This window comes from Rhea pennata, chromosome Z, assembly GCF_028389875.1.
Source record: "Rhea pennata isolate bPtePen1 chromosome Z, bPtePen1.pri, whole genome shotgun sequence".
Classification (NCBI taxonomy): Eukaryota; Metazoa; Chordata; class Aves; order Rheiformes; family Rheidae; genus Rhea; species Rhea pennata.
Genome location: NC_084702.1, coordinates 1,328,669 through 1,349,777, shown reverse-complemented (window position 1 = coordinate 1,349,777; position 21,109 = coordinate 1,328,669). Strand labels below are relative to the sequence as shown.

Below are 21,109 nucleotides of genomic sequence, written 5' to 3'. Positions count from 1 at the left end.
TGAGCAACTCGCTGTCTCTGCTTTGAATAGCCTTGTATTGGGCTCACCAGTCTTCATCCAGGTCCCTTCCGGTTAAAACCATTCTGTGATTCTGTGATAAAATGCAGTGCACTCTCTCTTTATTGTTAACAGGTTTCTCCAGTTGTCATCAGGAGAATGGAAGGCTATGGGAATGGATGCATGACAGAGATGGTGAGAAATGCCATTGGTATCTTCCCAAGTTTTAAAAAATTTTGATTCGACCTCAAAAAATTTATAACCAACTTTCTGCTAGAACAGCACTTGCATAGGTCTGGTGCTATTGAAACACTTTGAGTGCAGTGAGATTTTCTACGTTTTTTTTAAAAATCTGTATGACTTACTGTAAAATAAAGCTGGATATTCTTGCAAGTAGAGCTCTTTCTAGGAATGGGGGATTTACACAAAGTATTTGCTAACATGGCAAAATTTGGTAATGGGGAATGTTAGACTCTTCATGTTTCAGAGCAATACAATACAGGCCACTAACATACATGCATTAGAGGGGAAAGCGGTACATTAGTGTGTGCAGATATTCACAGAAGAAACCTAATAATGTAAGAGGAAAATTTGTAGAAGAGGAGATGTCCAAATATGGGATTGGCTTTTTTTAGATACTCTTTCTTCTACAAGCTTAGATTTTGCCGGACTATTTTGGTTTCTGTGCTTGATGATTGCTCTCAGAACTACAGAAACATTCAGGTGGAAAAGGACTTTCAGAGGTCCTTAGTACAACCACTTTCTCAAAGCAGAGCTTTGTCTAGTCTGGTCTTGAGAATCTCCAGTGATGCACAGTGCACAGCCTCTGGGAAACCTCCTTCAGTGCTGAATTACTGTCAGTGATTTCTTCCCTCCTTATGTTCAGTCAGAATATCCCTTGATTCTATCCATGACTGCTGCCTCTGATTCTCCTGCCATTTGCCTCAGTGGAAAGTCTAGCTCTGTTTTCTGAAATAAACATGTTTAAAGTGCTGAAGGTTGCTATTAGGCTCCCTGAAGCCATCTCGTCTTCAGACTGAATAAGCCCTAATCCCTCAGCCTCTTCTCACAAAGCATGTTCTCCAGCTCTTTATTTCAGTGGCATCTACAGGACTTTCTGAAGTTTGTTAACATCTTTCGTGCACTGGTGGGCCCAAAACTAGATGCACTATGTCAGATACATTTTAACAACTGCCAAATAAAGGGGAACAACCACATCCATCAGCGTACAAGCCTGTTAATAAATCCCACGATACTAATAGCTCTCCTCATTGAAGTTCTGGCTCATGCTTAGCCTCCTGTCCTCCAAAACTAGCAAAGCCTTCTCAGCAGAGCTGCTCTACAGTCTGTCAGACCTGAGCCTGTACCTCCGCAGAGAGTTAGTCTGTCCAGGTGCAGGACTTCGTATTTGTTCAATTTTACGAAGTTTCTGCTGATCCATTCCTCCAGCCTTTCTAGGTCCCTCTGAATGAGGGACTTGCTCTCAACATATTGACTGCACCCCCAGTTTGTTTTTGTCTACACCTGATTAGGTACATTATGTCTCCTTGTCCAAATCATTAGTAAGATATTAAACTGGTCCCAGGGTAGGTCCCTAAGAACTTTACCTATCACTGACCTCCAAGCAGACTACAACTGATTAACCAGTACCTTTTGAGACCAATAATCCAGCCCATATTTCACTCATTTAGTATTCCAACCATCCAGGCTTAACATCCTTACTTAGGGCAAGAATATTGTAGAAGACAAAAGCCTTGCTAAGTCAAGGCACACAACATCCACATCCATAAAACCAGTCATTTCATCACAGAATACAATCAGACCCGTCCACCATGATTTATCCTTAGTAAGTCATGTTCTTCTCCTTCATGTTTTCAGAAAGGCACGGATATACCCACTCCATGATTCTCTCAAGGATGGAAGTGAGGCAGAGAGGCACTAGAACTGGTATTAGGCAGAGAAGTTTAAAAAGAGAACAAAGCATGGTCTCAGCTTTTTGAGGGTCAGAATAGTGTTCTTATCACCAGTATTTTAAAGGAAATTAATAGTTTGAGGAGAAATGGCCATGCTATACTGTCCCGCGCTCCATCTTCTAAAAAATACCTATACCAAGAAAAAACAATGAAACTCCCAGGACTCTGGCCTTTGTAGTTTTCCAGATCTGCTGTGTTTGGGTCTAGAAATATTTTAAACAGAAAAAAGTAGTCTATAATTGGTGTCCAGTTAATAAACTCATACGTTTTTTATAGTTTGTTACCTTTGCTTTCAGCTACTTGAACTCCACATCCAGAAAGGACACAGCAGGCCCCAATAACCTCTATCACATACCTCTCTGAAGGTTTCCGCGAAGTCATCTGTGCTTAAACTGAGAAGAGAATTTAAATGTCTGATAAAGAAGATGCGCCCTCTTGGCCAAACTAATCTTGAAGCTAAATAGCGTAAGTTTAGTGCTTCCGTATGGCCTGTCAGCACAGGCATAGCTTGAGAAAACAGCTCCTGGAGCAAGTGCAGACCCCGACTCCTTGATACACGTCTAAGGCTTGGTGGAGTGTTGGACCCCAGACTGGAAAACACAGTCTAGGTTTGTGCCACTAGAAATAGCTGGTTTCTAGTTACCTTCCTAGCCAAAGTGGGAAAGCGTACTTTAGTTCAATCATGTTAGGAGTAGGGAAAGAAAGAAATGTGCAGGTATATAAATACATCACATACAGCGTGCATGTGTGATAGTGAAAATAAAGCTGATTTTGATGCTTTAAATTTTTGTCAAGTTATTTTCTGAGGACTGCTCTTTGCAACTTTGGTGTTTAGTCACACGGAATGAGGTTGAATATAGCATGGGCTTCAGAAACTTTCTTCATACTCTTTGACCTAAACATCTAAGGCATCTGGTCTTCAGGAAGACGAGTCTTCCTACCTTCATCAGGCGGTGTGCATGCCTTGCAGTTTGTCACTGCATTGTGTTTCCTGCCACCAGCACTCCCAGTTCCTACCCCAAGTTTCACTGCTGATTTGTTAGAATGACACCTATGTGCTTCTAAAAAAACCTCGAATTTGTCACACAGCTTCAAGCCCTGCAAGCTCGCAGCATACACCCTGGCCAGAGCATGAGCCAGCTTGGTTACTCCCATTCCCTAATGGGAATTTATTTGCAGTTTATTTTCCAAGCCTGGCGTCCTGGGCACCGTCGCGCTCCCAGGGCCACGGCGGCCGCCAGCCCCGCGGGAGCGGCAGGAGCCGCCGCCGCCGCCGCGGCCACAACGCCCCGCGCACCCGCCCTCACGGCCAACGGCCGCCGGCCAACGGCCGCCGGGCGGGGCGGGGCGGGGCGGGGCGGGGAGGGGGGGGGCCCCCGACGCCAGCGCCGTGCCCGGGTGAGCGGCCGCTGCGCATGCGCCGCAGGCGCGGCGCCCCCGCTCGGCTGCGCTCGGGCGGCGCTCGGCTATTTCCGCCTCTTTGTTTTAAACTCCGGCCCGAGCCTTTTAATTTTACCCCCCCCTCCTTTATTTGTTCCGCGGGGGGGAGGGGAAGAAGAGCCGGCGTTCCCCACCCCTCCCCCCCGCTTGCCTCCCCCCCACCCCCCCTTTTCGGCCCTCCCCGTCGCCGTTGTCCTCGCGGCGGCGGAGGGAGGAGGAGGAGGAGGCTCGGCGGCGGCGGCGGCGGGCAGGACGGGCGCGCGGCGCGGCGCGGCGCCACGCCGGCCGCAGGGGGGAACGGCCCCCGCCCCCCGCCGCAGCGGCCGCGGCGCCGCCCCTCCCGCCGCCGACAGGTCAGCCGGGGCCGGGGGCGCGGGGGGCGGGCGGCGGGGCCGGCCTGGCGCTGCGCGGGGCGCGGGGGCGCCGCTCCCGGCCGCGCTCCAGCCGGGCGGTTGGCGGCGGTTGGCCGGCGGCTCGGCGCGGTGCTTTCCCGCCGCCCGCCCGCCACGCGCGGCGTGGGAGCCTGCGGGCGGCCCGAGGCGTGTGCGTGCGCGGTCTGACGCGGGGGGGGGGGGGGGCGCGGGGCCGCTCTGCGCCCGTGTGTCCGCCCGCTCCGCGTGTGGGGAGAGGGGGCGCGGACGGCCGCGCTCCGCCCGCGGGGGGAGCTTGAGCGCGGCCCCGGCTCGGCGAGCGGTGAGGCGCTCGGGTTCCCCTCTGCCGCCTCGCCGGGGCTTCTCTTTGGAAGTGCCGCGTCGGTTTGGCCGTTTTGCCCTCCGAGTGTGACACGAGGGTGTCAGAGGTGCCGGCATCTGGAAATTCCGTTTGATGACCCCCGTGTGCTTTGGAAGGTTCCTTTGGAAGTGCTTTCCTTGACATCTCTCGGAGTGGTCCTACGGAAAACTGTCCTGTGCACGGAAGAATTAAGACTGTGGATGAAAAGGTTCGAATTAAAAATAATAATAAAAAAAAAAAGTTGGAATGCGCCTTGCACGTAAGCTTCCTCTTGAGTTCTCCATCCCCTGTATGTATCTACTACTCTTGTGAATCGCTTTTCACTGTGAAGCGTGAACAATCAGGCATATGTTAAATGATGTTATTTTAGGTCATCTTACTACTGGATAGGGTGCATGTTCCATTGATTGTTGCTGGGTAGGCTGTTCATGAAGTTTAAATTCCTCTTTTCGTGGCAGGCCAGGTAAGAGTTTGTAGTGTGACGCTTATGTGTGTCTCTAAAGCTGTTCTGCAATTCATAAGACTCCTTGACAGGTGACAAGATAAATAGAAACCTTACACCTTTCCGATAGCTTTATTATTTTGATTTAAGTTCTGCTTGTAGATATTTTGTAATGTATTTGAGAAAATACAGAAGCTAGTCAGAACTTCAGGTAGCTGTAATCATTGTACATACCAAGTTAGAGGAAGAGCCAGCATTTTTTCTGAGAGATGTGTTAGGGTGCTACAGCAGAAAGCATGGAAAGATTTAAAATTTAAAGCATTTTAGTGCCATTATTTGGGGAAAATCTGTTCAGTTTGTTTTCACAGGTTGAGCTAGCTGGTGTAGACTTGTGGCTGTGCTTTCACCATTGGAAAGTCAGTGTTGAACACATGTGAAACATTGTGTTAATTTGCAGTCTACATAGCTTTTATTTATTTATTTTTTTTTAAAACAAAACTAGCGTAATACTAATGCCTAGAATGATAGAAGTTAAATATCTTGCAGTAAAAGATCTCTGCTTGCTACAGTTACCCATACTACTCTTAATTCTTCTGGCTACGTATCTGCTTGAGAGGAGGTTGCCTCTTGGCGTTTTATTTCAGATAGGTGGTCTTTCTTGTTAGGGATAGTTCTACATTTGTTTTAATAACTTCCACCGCCTTTTTTCACGCCCACCCTCCTATGCACACGCCCCATGTTAGTGATCCTTCAGGATCACTGGAATAATTCCAGTTTAAAATACTGAACACTCCAGGAAACTCTGAAAGGAAATACATTAAAATCATTTAGATTGAAATGCTTAAGCTAGGTATGATCTGCAGAATGGAGATAGACATGTTTTGAAAAGCATGCATGTTGACAGCGTTTCACTTTTTCAGCTATGGGCTTGTAAGAAAATGTAATAAGACCTTATAAGAATGTAGAACATTCTTTTTGGTGCACGAATAAACAGTTCTTCCATTACTTTTATTGTTGGAATTCTTGTCCAGGTGATACGCAATCTGAAGTGAAAATACTAATTGGAAGCTGATATCGATGATAGTGTTTGGAGATGCAATATTTTTAAGACTGACAGTGTTCCTGAGTGTTTAGTAATTTAAACTGTATTTCCTTTTTGTCGTTGCTAGTAAAAATGTTTGATAATTGTTATAACCAATCAATTTTGCTAGGTTAGGTACACTCTCCAGTATAAAGGAAACCTAGAGAAAACATATTCAGGACAGTCTCACAGGAGTAAGTTTAAAAGCTAGGAAGATGCTGTACACCTCTGTGATCTCCTGCTCTGCACCAGACTTCTTTTGGAAGCTGTATTTTCAAGTAAACTTACAGTTTCATATTGCTCACATCTACCTTTTTTAAACTCAAGCTTACTATATTTAAATTTGCTTGCTACTACAGAGTAGTAAGTGCAGTGAAAAGGAGGAGAATAAGGGATTGTTCTGAATTTAAAAATAATTCTTAATATTGTAATGTGTATCATTGTGTGTTGTTGCTGATTGCAGAAGTTATAAACAAGTTTGCTCTATTGTGTACTTGCAAGATAAAGGAAAAGTTTACTGTTCCTCATTGCTTTGGATTTTCTCAAGTTAACGTCTATCTTTTAATCAACAGAATGACTATGAGTTGATTGGTAGTACCATTTTCCTTTCTTGCTCCTCTCTCCTCAATTTTTTTTACTAGAAGGAACACTTTAAGCAACAAGTGAATTCCTTCTGAGGAAAGTTTTCAGCTTGAAAGATGTATTACTTAAAATAGTATCCATCCTCATCCTTTTACTAAGAGAAATTAGAATGAGTTGATTTTGGTACTTCAGTCATTCCATTTTGTCCAGAAAACCCAACCAAGTCTTTATTCTTTTATTGTTCCTTGTTTTAAAAAAAAATTCTACAAGAATTGATTCTATTGCTTTTTGCTTTGCAAGTACTGCCATTATTAATCAACTTTGGGAAATCCATCTTCCCACCAGCTTCAGTAAATTTATAGACACTAAAGTGTGTCTACTTGTGTTTGTAGAGCCACTTAACATCTCAGATGTGTTTGTTGCAGAGAGCTTGATTTTTAAAAACTATCTGATACAGTAAGGCTTCATGATTATCAGGAAACTGAACTTCATAGTTGAAGTACTTGACAAATACAGTAGTTTTTCTGGAGGTGATTCTTCTTATTGATGAATGTATTTTCAAGGATGTTATGTCTAGGTGGTTGTTTAGTTGGTAAAGTTAATTTGCTAAGAGCAATTTACTTAGAAATGCTATGTTACCTTTTACAATTGAATAGTTGTCATTTGGGACTTCTTTTCAAAACAGAAAAAGTTGAAAGTTTCCTTTCTCCTGTTCTGGTTTTGATTGATTTGTTTGACCTAGAGACTGCACTTTTCTTTCCTTATCTTTAAGTTTTCTATATTTTTTTTTTAAAAATGGCTGAATAGAGAAGACATCTTAATAAATGTTCAGCTGTTGGACAAAGTACAGTGAGCTCGAGAGTTATGTGTTCCTTCTCCTGAAGGTGACTAGTCAAGCAGTAATGACTGCCTCTTTGTTCAAGTCACAGATAACAGTGATGGAGCTGGAGTAAAGTGTTCATGGCATGTGAGTGAGGACTAGAGATGCTACAGGAGTATGTGTGTTAGCATTATTACAATGCAGGATAAAGTCGTGAGGAGGAGAGATACACAAATGCGAAGTAAACCAGGTTTTTGTAGGTCTACTGCTTATGGAACAGATGATTTAAACTAACACTATCTTTATTTTTTCATCCCTGCAAAGTGATAAGGGGATTTATCATATCCCCATAGACACATATTTGGGTTGCTATTAACAAACTGTTTTGCATGCTGACCTAGTGACAAACAGTAACTTAAAACTTTGACAGCATTACATTTTTTTTTTTTGGTGGCAATAACTATCCTTATTTTATCAAAAGTGAGGATATCTCTGTTTTGTGAATAACAATTTTATTTTGATTAAGGTGAAAAACATTCTTTATATGTCTTGTGTGAGTGGAAATATGCACTGTGCAGTATATGCTTAATTAAAAGAGCAAAGTTACTTCTTCAGGTTGCCAGAATGAATATCATAAAATTGCTGACTTGCAAATGGTTCTTTTGACTTTTTTTTTCAGATTTACTTACAAACTGTTCTTTAACCTTCTGCATAACCAGACAGTCAACGTGTGACACTATCTTCAGCAGATCATACATTTGATGTGGTATTACTGGATATACTGCAAGTCTTATGTGAATTGAGAGTAACATTGTGACTGAATATTTTAAAAGATCTCCAGACCATAGGTTATCTCTGCTATCTTCTCTTACCATGTACATGCAAACTTTAATATTAAACTGTAACCATATATGTAAAAATACGTAAGTATAGACAGTGTGGTGTTGGCTGATTTTCATGTAATGTTGTTTCAGCTGACAAAGAGGGGAAACAAAAAACTGTACAGAACAACACAAGCTGAAAGATATCATACAACTGCTGAACTTAAATATTCTTTGTGAAGAACTGGCTGGCGTATGTGAAACATTTATAAATTTGAAGCGCACAGACTGACATAATGGAAGCTGTGAGTCAGTTGGTTACTTAGTTCAAGTGTATTGCCCAATTTATTATAACTTACTAAGCAAGAGAAATACACTGCAAAAGTGCTTAACTGTATTAAACCAATTTGCTATGTTGTACTTAAGAGTGGCTATTAGTAGCCTTTATCAGAGGAATGAGAATTCTTTAATGTAAAGATGTGGCATACTTAATTTATTCGTAACGATTTTGCACAGAAAACATTTGGGCACGGGGACCTTTTGAAGTCAAGATTGTTTTCTCACAATAACAGGATCGCAGGATGGTTGAGGTTGGAAGGTTCCTCTGAAGATCTAGTCCAGCCTCCCTGCTCAAGCAGATTCATGTGGAGCAGGTTAGGCAGGGTTGTATCCAGGCGGGTTTTGAGTATCTCCAGAGAAGGAGACTCCACAACCTCTCTGGGCAACCTGGTCCAGTGCTCTGTCACTCTCACAGTGAAGAAATTCCCCTTCACGTTCAGGCGGAACTTCCTGTGGTTCAGATTTTGCAGTGGTGCCACATGACAGGACAAGAGGCAACAAGCACAGAGTCTGGCCTCATCCTCTTGACACCTCCGGCCCCCTCCCCCCTCCCCCCCTTCAGGTATTTGTAGACATTGATAAGATCCCCCCTCAGTCTTCTCTTCCCTGGGTTAAACAGGCCCAGCTCTCGCAGCCGTTCCTCATGGGAGAGATGCTCTAGTCCTCTGATCATCTTTGTAGCCCCATGTTGGACTCTCTCCAGTAGCTCCATGTCTCTCTTGTAGTGGGGAGCCCACAACTGGACACAGTACTCAAGATGAAGCCTCCCCAGGGCTGAGTAGAGTGGCGGGATCACCTGCCTCGACCTGCTGGCAACACTCTTCTTAAGGCACATTGCTGGCTCATGGTCAATTTGTCGTCTACCAGCACTCCCAGGTCATTCCGCGTAACTGTTTTCCAGTAGGTCAGCCCCCAGCCTGTACTGCTGCATGGGGTTATTCTTTCTTTGGCAACTGCAGGGTCCAGCACCTTTGTTCAACTTCATGAAGCTCTTTTCCGCCCCATTCTCCAGCCTCTCCAGGTCTCTGAATGGCAGCACATCCTTCTGATATATCAGCCACTCCTCCCAGCTTGGTATCATCAGCAAACTTGCTGAGGAGGCACTCTGTCCCTTCATCCAGGTCATTGATGAATAAGTTGAACAGGATGGGAACCAGTACTGACCCTTGGGGGATACCACTGGCTATGGGCCTCCAACTACTCTCTGCATCACTGATGACAACCCTCTGAGCTCTGCCCTTCAGCCAGTTCTCAGTCCACCTCACAGTCTACTCATCTAGCCTGCACTTTCTGAACTTACCTATGAGGATGTTCTGGGAGACAGTGTTGAAAGCTTTGCTGAAGTCAAGGGAGACAACATCCACTGCTCTCTTCCCATCAATCCAGCCAGTCTTTCCGTCAGAGAAGGCTCTCAGGTTGGATAAGCATGATTTCCGCTTGGTGAATCCATGCTGACTATTCCTGATTACCTTCTTTTCCTCTATATGCTTGAAGATGACATCCAGAATGAGCTGCTCCATCACCTTTCCAGAGATGGAGGTGAGGCTGACTGGCCTGTAGTTGCCTGGGTCCTCCTTCTTGCCCTTCTTGAAGACTGGAGTGATACTGGCTTTCTTCCAGTCCTCAGGCACCTCTCCAGTTCTCCATGACTTTTCAAAGATGATGGAGAGCAGCCTGGCAACAACATCTGCCAACTCCCTCGGCACTCGTGGGTGCATCGCCTCAGAGCCTATGGATTTGTGAATGTCAAATTTGCTCAAAAGATCTCTCTTAAATCTGCAGACTTAATTCCAAATGGACCTTAGCCTTCCTCATCACATCCCTGCATACTCTGACAACATTCTTATGTATCTCCCAGATGGCCTGTCCCCTCTTCCACATTCTATCTACTTTCTTCTTCTGCTTGAGTTTGGCTAGGAGCTCCTTGCTCACCCTTGCAGGTCTCCTTCCCCCTTTGCTGGACTTCTTCCTCCTTGGGATGCACCGCTGTTGAGCTTGGAGGAAGTGATACTTAATATTAATGAGCTCTCTTGCCCCCCCCCCCCCCCCCTTTCTAAGACCTTAACCTGTGGAATTCCTCCAAGCAGGTCCCTGAAGAGGCCGAAGTTTGTTCTCCTGCAGTCCAGGGTTGCAAACCTGCTTATAGTCCTGCTTCTTCCTTGCAGGATCCCGATCTCCACCATCTCATGGTCACTACAGCCAAGGCTGCGCACGAACTTTTTGTCTCCAACCAGTCCTTCTTTGTTAATACAAGATCCAGCAGTACATCTCTCCTCGTTGGCTTCTCCACCACCTGTGTCACAAAGTTATCATCAATGCTCTGCAGGAGCTTCCTGGACTGTTCGTGCCTAACTGTGTTGTCCTTCCAGTAGATACGAGGGTGGTTGAAGTCCCCATGCGAACCAGGGCCTGTGGATGTGAGGCTACTTTCAGCTGTCTGTAGAAGGCCTTATTAAATTCCTCTTCCTAATCAGGGGCCTGTAGTAGACACCCACAACAGTGTCCCCCATGTTAGCCTGCCCTTTAATCTTTACCGATAAGCTCTCGACTCACTCTTCATCCACTCCTAGGCAAAACTCAATTCATTCCTGAATTATGGATTAAGGTCAGAGTGGACTGAGTGCTTGTCTTCTGTCCTGTATTTCAGATCTTCTACAGTATTACCCTGGCAATAGTAACTGATCTTTATTTTGAATATATTTTTTGCCTACAGTGTACTAATACGTGCTCTAGATGCAAGGATCCTTCATTTGAGGATTCCAAAGAGGCAAGATAAAAGGGAATTTTTTGCATGTGCCTGTTGGAGTAGCTAGTCATGCAGACTGTTGAAAATGCATGTGCTCATGGTTTCTAAAACAAATTGGTTTCATTGCAGACTCTTTAACTCTTTCTAAACCCTTAGCTGTTACGTTAGTTAACAAGATTTAATACTTTCTTTTTTTTTACCTTAGGAGAGTGCTAACACGCTATAATCACTTCAATCCTCTTAATCCTTGAAATATTTCTCTTACTCCTTCCACCTCTGAATTACTTGTTCTACATGAAGTGTGGACCCCGGGGCTGCATGCAGTGTTTGCCTGATCAGTTCTGTCTGCATTTATGATCTGTCCCGCGATCCTGCCCCACCAAGTTGCAGCCATTGATTACAGTAGCCTTTAGCAGTGTTAGATGATTGTTTGCTCATCTTTTTCTTTTTTTCTTTTTTTTTTCCTTTCCCCCGTACAGTTTTTCAAGCTTACTTGAATCCTTTTGAGGGCAAAGCAAACATAATACTACCACTTCTTAAATACTTGCCTAGAGTCTTTTTTACTTCCAAGTGCAGTCTGCTTTTTGCTTTGTGGCAAGGTCTTGTGTTTTAGGAAAAGTTCTCTTTTGTGTTAAAGTGGGAAATATGTAGTCAAAAATTATAGTCTAGGAATAAAATTCATCAGGTTTAGAGAGAAATATTTACCCTGTTTTAGAAACAATGTGTGTATTTGTATCATTTGTTGAATGAGGTTACATAACGAAACTGCCTTTTACTGTACCAGTTCATTAAGATTGATTGCAAAGTCACCTTTCTTTTTAAACCATTTTATGCATTAAAAATCTGTTTTTTATATCTGTCTTCTACAATATGAGTTAGAATAAAAAAAGGAAAGAAAAAAAATAAAGAATATGTTTTGATCTATTCTTACACTATTCTCAGCCAGACTGTGAAGAGATGCCCAACATTTTCCCTCCCTTGGCCTGCATAATCTACATAAGCATTTTCTTTCTCATCCCTGTTTTAGTAATGCATTTTGGATTTTCTAAACTGACATTGCTTTGCATGGAATCTACACTTACACTTTTAAATTCTGATGATTATTGCTGCAGTCTCTGTTTATCTGCCAATCTGTCTATGTCTTGTCTACAGTACAATCTAACCCATGTGGAATACTGCTGTAACTGCTTATTTTGCATAAAGTAAAAGTGTTAAAGTATTTAAGTATAGCTGAGCAGGAATAGTTTAACTGAAAGGTGCATTTTATTAGTGTTTATCTTTGTTAATACTGTCATGCCAGGTGGCACCAAATTAAGTTGTTTATGTGGATACCAATATATTAATCTTGTGCTTGTTCTATCTTGACTGTCCAGGATGAGGTAAAAGTCAGTTCTGTAATCAGATTATTGCATAATAATTTCATAGGAATGTGAAGCTTGATTCAAGCTTCTTGTCTCGGCTGTTGTCCGCAAGACTACTAGTCTGGACCCATATAGGTTTATTTCAGAGACAGTGTAAATGATGGCTGACTAGCCAGAAGCCTTTTCATCTGGATGGTGGAGCTTATTTTCTTCAGTTTACCTTCCTATGTGCTAGATTCTCTCGTGACAGGAGTTGTAAGAAGCAGACTGTATGTATTGATTCACGTGGTATTAAATGAAACCTGCAATGTCAAGATGCATTTTATGAATATGTTAGATCACCTTTGAAATACGTGGGTTTGAAAAGTAGTGTATGAGCTGCAAGCACTTTCACATGTAACTTTTTAGGCATTATCTTAAATGCTACCATTAGAAATTGCTTGCAGGAATGTATTTGCTGTAATTTGTAACAGTTATTTACATTCTCTATGGTTGTTGTGCAGAAGTGATAACTTGTGAATGTAGTTATGACTGTTCTGAAATGGCTTACGTTTGGAAGAAGAGCTACAAATTGAGAGAGGATAGTGCCAAATTTCTTTTTTTTTTTTTTTTTTTTTTGATAAAAATATACTGCTTGGTCCATTTTGTGGCTGAAGCTAACAACGTAATGGGAAACAAAGAAGTGTTGGGCTAATTCTATAGTCCTGTTAGGCCTTTTTTGTGATCAGATATGATCCTGCCCCTCTACTCAGCCTTAGTGAGGCCTCGTCTCAAGTACTGTGTCCAGTTGTGGGCTCCCCAGGACAAGAGAGACCTGGAGCTGCTGGAGAGAGTCCAGCATAGGGCTACACAGATGGTCAGAGGGCTGGAGCACCTGCCCTCTGAGGAACGGCTGCGAGAGCTGGGCCTCTTCAGCCTGGGGAAGAGAAGACTCAGGGGGGATCTGATCAATGTCTACAAGTACCTGAAGGGAGGGTGTCAAGGGGATGGGGACAAGCTCTTTTCAGTTGTCACGTGTGACAGGACAAGAGGCAATGGGTAGAAACTGAACCACAGGAAGTTCCACCTGAACGTGAGGGGGAATTTCTTTCCTGTGAGAGTGACAGAGCTCTGGAACAGGTTGCCCAAAGAGGTTGTGGAGTCTCCTTCTCTGGAGATCTTCAAGGCCTGCCTGGATCCAACCCTGTCTAATGTGCTCTAGGTGACCCTGCTTGAGCAGGGGTATTGACTAGATGATCTCCAGAGGTCCCTTCCAACCTTACTGATTCTATGATTCTACAAATGCATTACAGTCTAATGTATTTTCACAACCTCTCTCTGAGAAGTACTTTGGTTTTCACTTTTAGTTGCTCCTTTGTCACTCCATAAAATGAGTCAAGTGACTTGCTTAGTGGACTGAAGCAGACTTCCAACGCCTCTACTCTATTAAATCATGTATTCTCCAGTCGTAAGAGGACGTTAAACTGAAGTGCAAGTTCTGTGCAGCAGTAACAAGTCTGAATTTTTGGTAGTGACTAGAAAATGTCAAGGGAGGTTGATAATCTTTAAAATGTGTATTTGCAGAGTATAAGGATAAAAGTTTTCAGTTTCCTCATCTGTAGTGTCCATTATTAGACCTTATATTATTTTAAGGTACGCTCACTGAAGGAGTAAACACAATGGAAAAATGAAAATTTACTTCTTCCCCAGATTCCTTAGCAATTTAGTACTTCCCATGCTAAGTAACCATTTTTCTGATTAGTCATTTCTTGTGACCAGCAGCAGACATTGTTTTTCTATCTTAAAATTGTCAATTTCCTCAGTTTTCCCCCAGCCTTAACCAAAAAAACCTCCAAAAGTTATTTCGTTCACTTCTTTTCTCTTCTAAAATGACTTTTTCAAATGCTTACAGATATCCACATGTGGCATATCCTGAGAGGAAAAAAGTCTTTCAGCTGCTCAAGATATGCTTTTTAAAGCTTTGCTCTGAGTACACAGTGAGGCAGAGTCCTTTGCTTTGTTGTCAGTCCAAAGTTTAATGTTGCATGTTTTTTCTGAGGTATTTACTAAGTTGTATTCTAAGGAACAGAGGGAGGGAATGTCAGTAAATATGTTGTCTATTTAAACAATTACATTTTTGTTAACTTCTGAAAATTGTTTTTATTTATTTGTTTTCTTATAGCATAGTTCAGTCTCAAGAAGTAATTCTTGGTGGATTGTAGAAGACTGTCATCTTTGACAGCTTGCATTGGAAGACTGTCTCTTCCCTCTGTGCTGTATATGTTCTTCACTTCCATTTAGTGTTTGAAATTTGTAGTAGGGAGCAATGAGGATCTCCTAGAGTGATTTTGATTTTTAAAAATCCTAAGAGAGACTTAAGATATACCTGGTATTAGAGTAAATATTATGCATAAGAAGGGCAGTATTTCTTTATTAATTTATTCATTTATGTCTGTAGTCTTTCCATCAAATGCCTGACTCTATTTAGGCAGAGTTCCATCAGAGGACATTTTTGTCCAATGGTTTTTGAATAGCTGGTGTTAGTATGTGTGGTTATGAAACTTTGATGCAGTCATACTTTGAATGCTAATTAATAATCAATTCTGTAGTAATTCTCTTAAGTTCTCTTACACTTCAATACTATACACCTTCTCATATGAAATTATTATAAATTTGAATGTGATAAACTTTAGATTATTCACGACTTGCTGTCTTCTTAACTTGCTGCTTTTCTTATGTGCTGTTGTGGATTAGAAAAGTTCTGCAGTTTAAGCACAGTCTGTCTATGTGAAATGTTGTTTTCGATGCTTGTTTTTTGACTCCATAACAGCGATTTTGGGATTATTTGTCTACTTTCATACTAGTTTTCCCACATATGGTGTCTTAAAAAAAAAAAAAAAAAAAAAGTTAGTTTCACAATCCATTCCTCTTCTTACCTTGCTTTTCCATCAGTTTGATTCCTTTGCTTCAGCCAGATGTTGAAGGCAGTGTTACCTATCTTACTGTGGAAGCTGAAGTTAGAAAGAGCTACTTGTTTAGCTAGCTCTTTTTCTGTGTCAGCTTCTTCCTCATTTTTTTTTCCACGCACTGCTACCTTATGTATAAAAGCTGACATCTATGCTTTGTTTTAAGGGATTCTGAGGAATTTTGTGGAATGACTTAGGTGCAGAGCATGTCTTCAGTTCATTTATGGACTGAAAGTAAACTGTACCAGAAGCTGTCGAATACCATTACTGTGACTGGGTAAGGAAGAGTGACTTGACTTTCATTCTGTACAGTGTTGTGTTTTCTATACTTCTGACCCTAGAAAGACAGGTTTGAGCATGTGATGAAATGATTATATGCAGAGCTGTGAAGGGAATCTTCAGTTCAGAAGATAGTTAATTATCTTCCTAACTGGAATGCATGAAGCTGGTGTTAGTGGTACAGCTGGTACTGAGTAAGCTGCAGTGAGGGTAACTGGGGTAACTGGTAATTTCTTACTATATCTGAGATTAAGTGGTTGATATTTAGCGTCCTGATTAGTGTTAATATTGCCAAATAAGACAACCATTTTTGGAGTTCTTTTAAGGTATGCCATCAAAGTGTCTGGGGTATAAGAACAGCACTTTGGAATTAGTGGTGACAGTCTTAATTGGTGGTTTAAGCTCTCACATGCCTGGCTTTTTCTTGAAGAATTTTCTCCTGCCCTTCTGCCCCATTCAGCCTGTATTGGAATAAAACTGCATTCTTCAGTGGTTTGTGCTAGTAATCTGTGCTGGTAAAACAAGTACCTGAGGAGTAATGATACGCTAATTTTTTGCCTGATGGTGGTCCTCTCTAGGAAGAGGTTGCAGACAGTAACTTAAACCGCAGGAATGAGACAGTCAAAGACCATACACAAATGAAATCAATTTTGTGCTGATTGCTAAAATTATTTTGTGGCATTGATAGTTTAACTTTTGTTAAAAATTAGCCCCATTGAGGAGCAGACTCTCTCCATTTTTAATAGCAGCAGCAGCAAAAATCAATGATCAGAATAGAGCAAAGAATTCAATTTTTTAAGTGTGAAATCCTCGCATGCTATCATTTTCCATTGGATTTTTCTGTTGGAGTCCACATTCCTTAAATGAATATCATGGTGCAATTTTAAGGCTGACAGACAAGCCGGTGATGTTGTAATGCTATTACTTTTGCTTTTGTAGTTCAGTTTTCATCCTGTTCTAGAATGCATATCAAAGTCATTGTCAAACTAGTGCAAACTATGACCAAAAAGACCAGAGTTTGGAATGAAAAAAAAAAAAAGTTTGATAATTGCAGGCATCTTTTCTGCTTACTGTTGTTACTTTATGGAGGATAGTGAATATTTTCATGTTGATAGGCACTTAAACTTTTTCCTGCCTTCTGCCTCATACATGCAAAACAGTAGACCTAATTATAATGAGGAAATGAAAATAAATTGAAAGTGAGAAGTGTAAAGGTATATCCGTTCTATAGGTACAAGTTTTCAAGCACTGTTATTCTATTAGGAATGTTCTTCCTTTTGAACCTTTCTAAACTGTGAAAGTTGGAGAATTATTCCTAGCTGCTTGATATTGTGGGATGAAAAGGAGTAAATGTTCCAGTACTTAAAACTTAGCTGTTCCTCCCCTTCCTTCCCCCTGCCGGGGAAAAAGGGAAAAAAAGATCTGTGGTCTATTTGCTGGCTACTTTACAATGCTGGATTTCGTAGTCTGAGAGCAAAGTGCAGTAGTTATTTTACAGAAGACACAGACAGAAATTTTAAAGACGCATCAGACTTGTTACTGTTATGATCTAATTAAGCTTGCCAAAAGTAAGAGAAGGAATCATTCCTTTAGGATATGTGACTGATCCCAAATGCAGGCATCGTGAGAAGGGCTTAGAACGTATGACCTACAAAAAGCATGGCTGATGAAATGTAATTCTGAGCATCTTTTGTGTTCCGGTAAAAGACACGTTCTTATTTCTGCGCTGTTCCCTAAAGGTACTTGATATGATTGTTCCACTGCATTGCTTGAGAACTGTAAAGGTGAAAATTTGTTAAGGAAGCTGAGTCAGAATATCGGTAATCCAGAGTTCTTTTTTTATGTTGTTTTAATATGTTTAATCTTTTTTGGTCAGCATGTCAAAAGAGGCAGGAAGCCCAAAAGTAGAACTGCTGTTCTGGAGTGCTTAAGTGCAGGATGTTTTCCTCTCTTTATAATATATTACACTGTAAAAGGAAAAGAGTAAAAAACTTAGTAAGCTAGATTTTTTTTTTTTTTTTTTTTTTTTTTTTTTTTACATTTTCTTTCTTCTAGAAAAGTAATTTTCTTTTCCTCACTCCTTTTCTTGAACTATTTTTGTTCATTTTTCTTTCCAGGACCTGTTCACTGTTGCTGTTTCTTTCCTTACTTCCTCACAACTGTTTGTTCTTCTACTTATGCTTGTGCTTAAGCTATCAGGAGTACTTGTGTTATTCCAATACCAGTCTTCATTTTGGTGCTCTTTATATTCAAACCTCATTTGGTTTGTACATAGATCAGGACAAAAGGGGGTTTCCGTTGAGCAGTTACTTTTCCAAGGTTGTTGGCTCTTATTTGTCCATGGAGGACTGACCTACCTATTCTTTGTCCTTGATTCTGTAGAGGGTAGATTGTCCAGAGGTTTTTTGCCCTGCAGTTGGAAGAGCAGTATTTGCCGAGAGCATAGTAGGATCTTGACAACTCAGCTGCTCTACTGAAGGTGAGTGAAATGGCTTTTCGTCCCTCAGTGTTATGACTGGCTGTCTTTCAAGGAAAATTTATTGTTTGTAATAGATGCAATTTGGGTGAAAGCTTTGATCACAAGAAATGTGTGCTGCATAAAGCCTGTAGAGCTGACAATATATTGAGAAGATCCTACTATAATAGGAGACGGTACTGTTTCGTGGCAAGTGCACTTTGTGTAATAAGTGGTGATTTCCTCATAGTATAGATTTTAGCATGGCTGTCTCTAGTGGAAAGGGAAGAGGAGAGGAAGATAGCAAAAGAGCAGCGGTGTAGCTTATCTTAAAGTTGGGTAATGTGGTTAGGGCTAGAAGTTTCATGGTAGGATCTGAAAAGTTCCATGTTACTGTTGTGATCAAAATAGTGTTTCACAGTGTGTGAGATAAACTGTAAGGCATTCAAACTAAAACATTAAGCAGAAATTTCAACATGAAGTACTATGAAGTTTCTCCCTAAAAGAAGCTGAGGAGATAAACAGGCTACTTACTGCTCTGTCCTACCTACCGTTGTTAGCACACTGAGTAAAAAGCTAATTTTACTTTAAAAGTAGTCATTATGCTTCTACTACAGTTCTGCTCTGCAAAAGTGTGAAAGTGTTTCATCTTGTCTTGTTTCATCTAACCCTTGAAAATTTTGCCCCTCCTCCATTTAGGCTAGAACTAAAAAATGTTGAGAATTTCACTGAACTTAGTCCAAAATAGTTATTGTAGAAAATCAAAAACGTTATTTCACAGTCCTGATAATAAGAGACAGATGTTTCTTGTGTCTTCTGTAGTTAAAGAATTATTTTGTTACTCATTTATTTGAGAGGAAAACAAACAAACAAAGGCCAAGCTTTTTGCAGCTAAAGCAGTATTGAATTCTACTGCATGAAGGTTGATTTGATTGGTGCTGTCAGTTTTATCAATGAGAAGTGAAAATGCCGTGATCTGAGCTTTTATCTAGTTTTTATCTGCTGAGGCTTTTTGGTACAAAGAGCTTTTGGGCAAACATGTTACTGTATTTTAGTGGTCCAATTTTGGACTGAATCACCTCTTTGTATCAGCTTGTTGTGCAGTCAGACCAGTATGTTTGTTTGAAGAATGGGGCAGGGGGACATTCCAGGGCTGAGAAGGAGAACAAAAACATAGCAGGCCAGAAACTGGACTGGCTTAGGCTGTTGCCTGAATTCTTGATTAAGCTGGTGGAACTGAAGGAGCATGTACACTAGACATTAGCAGAACTACTTTGTCACCCTCAGACACTTTGGAATAAACTGAAGTGGGCAGTGTTGGCATTCAAAAGACTATTGAGGACTGGTCAAGCAGAAGGCTTTGTTCTGGAGTGGTTTTTGATATTGCTCAGACTTGAAGGCTAAGGAAAGGGAGAGGAGCTCATCATGGATGATACAGATGAGCTGAGCACCTCTCTGCTGTTGTACTTGTCTCAAAGGTAATTGTAGGAGATTTCAGCATGTGGTGAGACATAGCTGAAGCAGGTGCTTCCTACTGAACTCAGTGACTGCTCTGCCTTGGTATGGCTAGTATGGTCTTTCACAACTTCAAAAGTGGTTGCTATAAATATGGATTCTATAATGTTTGCATTAACGTCTAGTAAAAGCTGTTGGATACCCTCCATAATAAATCCAGAGTTGTCTATTTACAGTATACTCATTATATTTTGTATTTTCTAAACATACAGTTCTTAAGAAAATACTTAGATACAGAATTAGCACAGTGGTGTCTCGATTCAGTACAATGCTTAAAACCCACAAAACTTCCATTTCTAAAATCAGTTGGATTTATCCTAGTGAGGCTAGTATAAACAAGCTGCTTGTCACTGTTAGGTTTCTAATTTCTAGCAGTGTAAACTCTTTTATGTTGAGCAAGGTGAAATGTTCTCAAAGGTAATGAGTAATTGCTTAGATATTTGAGAAATAGGCCATGGTACTCAAGCAGTGAATTTTTAGCTGACGAATCTAGTCCTTTGCAGTATGTACTGACAAAGAAATACAAATTAGTGAACTTAAGAGGTTGTGAATATTTTTTCTGCTAACAGTTACTAACAAGTGTATTTTTATTCCATATTTGTTAAAAATGATTTGTGGATCCCCTTAGCAGGGAAAAGAAAGCTTTTGGTAGTGATCCACATTAAGCTCTGAGGCAATCAAACGACTTGAAGACTCAGAGGACTTGATAGCTTTTGACAGTGGTGGGAGAAGCCTCCTGTGTACTAGTGATTAAAAATTCTACTACATAATTTTAATATTAAATAACAAATGGATTTATCTATGAATGAAGCTAAACACCAGGTTCTATTTTTCATTTGCCAGTCATTTAGAAAGCTAAGTTTGTATCTGAGGTAAGAAAGCTGCAGCAACAGAGGTTCAAAGAAAATTATTTAATTGTCTGTATTTTCTAGTTGCTTTAATCTATCTCTTGAAGATCTAAATGCTAGAACAATAGCAGGAAAAATGAGAGCAGTGTATATATTAAAGCCACACTGAGGTTTCAGGAGCAAAAGAAGAAATAACATTTTACATGGCTTATTTAGTTAGTCAGGCAGCTAACTTTATTCAAGTTATGGATGCACTTGGCTCCAGAAGGAATACAGTACCTGCTGTTAATGTGCAAGGTATAGGGCAATCCTAATAAAATTTACTTATGTTTTATCATAGCGGAGAGAGCCGTCAGATCATTGAACCTGAAACTGTAAATGACTTAATTTTTTTCTAACTAAAGACATAAGTATATAACTTTTCAGATCTTTCACAGTTAAATCTTTAAGTAGCTAGAGTTGATTAATCATAAAATGATGTAATCGGAATTTATTAAACTTCCATTTTGTGTATATTAAAAAAAACAAAGGTTGCAGGTAAAATGAATATTAACTTAAATTACAGAACACCTTTTTATCTTTTTGCCTGTGGGTGCCTCCTGTCTTCTCAGCACAGACTTGTATCTTCACAATTACTGTTTTCTTGGGCTGTCATCGTCTGAGCTAATAGAGGAGTCAGGTGAGTGAATATCTGAATTTTTGAAGTCTTTTTTACTCAACAGAATTGTCTTCT

The 21,109-nt window shown here is 41.0% G+C and overlaps 1 protein-coding gene across 8 annotated transcripts in view; it reads left to right on the top strand.

The window, feature by feature from the left end:
- The first annotated feature begins 3,702 nt into the window (after nucleotides 1-3,702).
- The window catches only part of PCGF3 (polycomb group ring finger 3), a 47,544-nt gene continuing 30,137 nt past the window's right edge, over nucleotides 3,703-21,109 (top strand). For 3 of the 8 annotated variants that reach the window (XM_062599708.1, XM_062599704.1, XM_062599703.1), the window contains exons 1-3: nucleotides 4,221-4,350; nucleotides 17,941-18,037; nucleotides 20,988-21,055. The gene's annotated coding sequence lies outside the window, so the exon portion shown is untranslated. Of the gene's footprint in view, nucleotides 3,764-4,220; nucleotides 4,351-17,940; nucleotides 18,038-20,987; nucleotides 21,056-21,109 lie in introns of those variants that run through there. The other 5 variants (XM_062599706.1, XM_062599710.1, XM_062599709.1 and 2 more) reach the window with 5 other exon arrangements.